General features: G+C 32.9%; 1 long non-coding RNA gene across 1 annotated transcript; it reads left to right on the forward strand.

Annotated features, from left to right (window-relative positions):
- The first annotated feature begins 1,082 nt into the window (after positions 1-1,082).
- Positions 1,083-3,858, forward strand: LOC123549492 (uncharacterized). Its single transcript, XR_008366925.1, has 3 exons — positions 1,083-1,339; positions 2,395-2,514; positions 3,058-3,858. It is a non-coding gene; the product is annotated as an uncharacterized LOC123549492 (long non-coding RNA).
- The last annotated feature ends 912 nt before the right edge of the window (positions 3,859-4,770 follow it).

Consider the following 4,770-nt stretch of genomic DNA (forward strand, 5'->3'; position numbering starts at 1 on the left):
TTTTTAGGTGGTTAGTATTTTGTTAATGTTTTGTTATATCAGTAATGTTTTATTGATGTTTTATTACACTTTGAAGAATGAAAACCATGTCTTCTTAGTGTTTCATTACACTTGAATTTGTACATGCTATATTTTGTTGGTATCTCATTTGACTTGTAGAAACACGAGCTTTTGTCTAGGAAAGTTGGACTTAATTAGTAAAATTTTGGAATGGAAAATAGCATGAAAAATAATAACTTAGAAAGCTTTTGTGATGGAAACTATAGTCACAGAATTTTTGGGAGGTATTTCTTGTGAACATAGAATATTTTAGGGGCTTCCTAATGGCCAAGTGGTTAAGGTCGGTGACTTCAAATCACTTGCCCCTCATCGGTGTGGGTTCGAGCCTCACTCGGAGCATTGAATTCTTCTTGTAAGGAAGCCATCCAGCTGGCTTACGGAAAGTTGGTGTTTCTACCCAGGTGCCTGCTCGTGATGAAATAATGCACAGAGGGGCACCTGGGGTCTTCCTCCACCATTGAAGCTGGAAAGTCGCCATGTGGCCTATCATGAGTCGGTGCGACGTTAAATCCCCCCCCCCCCCCAAAAAAAAAGAGAATATTTTAATGGATAAGTATTTTTATGACCAATAACTACAATAAACTTAATTATATAGGTAACAAAACAAATGGGATTAAAACATGTATTTTAATGCAACTTGTATATATAATGTATTCATGCACCTTGCAGAAAAGTTCATTTTGAACTAGTTAAAAATTTATTGAAATAATTATCATTACTTTTTCTCCTAGAGTAACACCAAAAAGAACATCACCTTTAGTAGTTGCATAGATAATATTGCAATTTTTTCCACCTGGCTATTAAGGGGTGATAAATTAATCTACTGCAGTGTACATGTTGCTTGTCTCACAACAGGAGATTACCACAGACTGATAAGATCTTGTCTGCTTTATATTTAGAAACTCTAGACTACCAAGAGGTCAGCCAATGAAAATAAAGTCAGTGAACTACGTCTGGGGTGTGTGCATGTACCACAAAAAGTAATCCTTAACTTTTTTTTTATCAGAGTAACCTTTAAAATTTATGTGTTATCTAAACGGAATAAAATCTTACTCTAGTACAGAAATAGTTTCAACATCCTAGATGTATCCTTCATTAGCTGACTGTAAATGACACATTTGCCCAAGAATATCAAAATTTCAAATCTAAACAGGAAGTTCTTTGAGAGCAGGATGGAGTTATTTCACTACAAAGAAGTTTATTTATATTAGCTCTTTGTTTACTATGTGCAGTTTATATTTAACATGGAAGTTTCAAAGTAATGAAAAGAATACAAATGGTGAGTCAATATAATTTATTCATTTTCCAACAGTAATCTAGATTACCTGTAACTAGTAAATCATGGATTTAAACTGGAAGCAGGTTGTTTACTTTTTGTTTGGGTAGCTTTCACAAATGGCTTTTGCTTCACATATATTTTTGTTCATATGCTTTTGTTTTGCAACTATTAAGCAGCTGTATTTTTTAGTTTATCATGCTTTTAATTTACTAAAAGGAAAAGAGAATATTTTTAAATGATTAATTATTCAACGGAGTCCAGTAGAGTTATCTCCCCAATTACAGGGTAAACAATGCTACCAGTCTGCTTACCATGGCACGTACTGTTTACTTCAGTCTGTAAATTTAGAAATTAATATTTTGCTTTAAAATTAGTGTTTAACCTGTTTTTTAGTTATTAATTAGTCTATTGGTGTTGCACACATTTATGTTAAGGTAAATGAAAATTATTTTTAACAAAAAGAATTGTTTATGGATTATTTACTTGTTGTTCAAAATGATTATATGAGCCACGCCATGAGAAAACCAACACTGTGGGTTTGTGACCAGCATGGATCCAGACCAGTCTGCTCATCCGCACAGTCTGGTCAGGATCCATGCTGTTCTCTTTCAAAGCCTATAGTAATTAGAGAAACTGTTAGCAAACAGCACGGATCCTGACCAGACTGCACGGATGCGCAGGCTGGTCTGGATCCATGCTGATTGCAAAGCCATTATGTCGGTTTTCTCATGGCTTGGCTCATATTGTTTATTTTATAAGATTGGGGTAATTAATTTAAAATATAACAAATGAATAACTTCTCCAAAATACTCAAATTTATTAATTTAATCATGTTCATCCAGATAATTCTTTTAATCTATTAAAGAGTATAATGTAATAAGAATAAAGACTAATGTAACCCTCTATTTGCTATACATTTGGTAGAACTAGTGACATTTTTTGGCCCCATCTGACATCACAATGTATACAGTTTAATTTTAGTTCATTGACATACCCAATAATAAACCAGATGTTTTTATGAACATTTTAAGTTTTAAACTAAATCTATTTTTCAGGTATTCCCATATAGCACCATATGTGTATATTAAGTATGGCACACATGAATGAATTGGGACCTTCATTATAAACGCATTGTGTTCAAAGTAGACTTAATGAATCCAGCAGTTCAAAAACATGTAAGTATACTGGCATTATATATTACTATATACATGTACACACTACCATAGTTGTATGTTTGATTGAATGTGGGCAATTGAAAAATTTTCCCTGAACATGACTTAATGGAACAATTTTAAAACTTATTTCCAGCAAACTCATGGCAGGTTTTATAATTATCTCCTTTATATCAAGTCCAAATCAGTATATATAATAATTAAAAATTATACCATATTAAGTAATCACATGACAGTCAACATAACTTGAGGTGTAAGTGCAGGTAACTGGCAGAAATTAAACTATGTTACTATTTATTATAACAATATGGTAATGGTAATAGCAATGCATAAGTCCAAAATATAACAAATAATGTTATACATTTTGTAATTATTACTTGCTAATAAATCTGCAGTGTTGCCTGTATCATAAAGATGCACTATTTTGAATACCAAAAATTACCATGTATGATATTAATTTAATTTTGAAACTATAAACAAAGGAAAAAAAACTAATGAAGAAACTGCTTTTATGGTTTAATATCTCTTGGTTTATTACATCTACAGGTTTTGCAGTGAGACGAATGGTGGCAGATGATGGCTTTGTGGCAGTTAGTAAAAAACCGGCATTTTACACTGATGGTGGCTAACATTTACAGAAAATTTCTCAACCAATAGCGACATTCAGTTGAAAGTAATAGCATATCTTACACTGACTATACATCAGAAGATTGTTGAAAAACCCATGGCAAAAAGTGGAAAATACTGATATACTTCAATGACTTTGGAACTGAGTAGAAAATGGTGACATTTTAGCACCATATTGTGTGTATACTTTTTCTGGCATCCGCGCAGTCCAGTCAGGATCCATGGTTTCTCTGGTTGCAATAGCATTTGAAAGCGAACAGCATGGATCCTGACCAGATCGAGCAGATGCGCAGACTGGTCTGGATCCATGCTGGTCGCAAAGCCACTATCTTGGTTGTCTCCTGGCGCGGCTCATATATAAATTTGTTTCATGCATGTAAATAATGTTTTGTTTATGGTATGTTTTCAGCACAGGTAATGAAACACTAAAAAAACATAAAATATTTTGTTAGTGTTTTGTTTAAATTTGTAACCTAGCTCTTTTGCATATCATATGTTTTGTTGGTATTTTGTTAGCAGTGTTTTGTTAGTGTTTTCTTTAGCACATATAATGAAACACTAACAAAACATAAAGTATTCTGTTAGTGTTTTGTATAAACCTAATTTGCATATCATGTTTTGTTGGTATTTCGTTAGCAATGTTTTGTTAGTGTTTTGTTAGTGTTTTGTTACCTCATTTGCATGTCATTTGCTATACTAATAAAACATCATCAAAACACAGTGTAGTATTAGTGTTTTGTTTAAGTGTTTTGTTTCCCCTTTTTTTTCGTTTGGGTAATCTTCAGGAAAGCTAGTTGCTGACATCAAAAATATCTAATAGATCTATTTATACTAAAAAGCAGCATGATCATGATGTAAAAATTTGTGGTAAAAGAACACTTAATCAAATTAATATTTAAACTTTTAAGAATGAATCCGTATAGGACACTGACATGTCCTATTTGTTTGCAATGTCGTTGACTTGAGGACAAATAGTAGATTTGTTTCACCTATTTATCTAAAATCAAAATGTTATTTAGAGTAACACTTATTATGCGTCTATTTCAAGACACAGCTTTGAGTAGGATGTCTCAATATAACCGCTTTTTTCCTCAGTAGAATCGTTACTAAATTCAGTTATATCTAGGTGTGTGAATTGATACAAACTTTTGAAAATGAAGCTCAACTGAGCATAATTTCTACCACCTGATTACCCACCCTTGTCACTACGCTACTTTTATTTTGTATACTGCGCTGGGAACCAAACTTTGATATTATTTTTTGGAGGACTTCAGATAGCCTTGTTACAGCATGGTGTGCTTTATGTGATTGTAAATATCCCAGGTTACTTCTTGTTTAAAATTTGAAACAAATTTTGAACACCCGCGTACGCAGCGGGATATTTTTTATTTGAATAAATAGCGTTGCAAAATTTGCTCCTACCTTTAATTATCCATGGCCATGTTATACACGTCATAATACAACAAATGACAAGTCTAGTTGAAAACTGATTTTTAAGGCACAAACGAGAGAGACTGTTTTTACCTCTAAAATCGGTAAAATCAGTCTCCAATGATTGGCGGAATGGTTGCAGTTCAGCTTACCAGCATTCCAAGACAAGCCACGGGGTATTCATTAGGAAGAATAACTCTT

Source organism: Mercenaria mercenaria, chromosome 14 (assembly GCF_021730395.1).
Source record: "Mercenaria mercenaria strain notata chromosome 14, MADL_Memer_1, whole genome shotgun sequence".
In the NCBI taxonomy this organism is placed as follows: domain Eukaryota; kingdom Metazoa; phylum Mollusca; class Bivalvia; order Venerida; family Veneridae; genus Mercenaria; species Mercenaria mercenaria.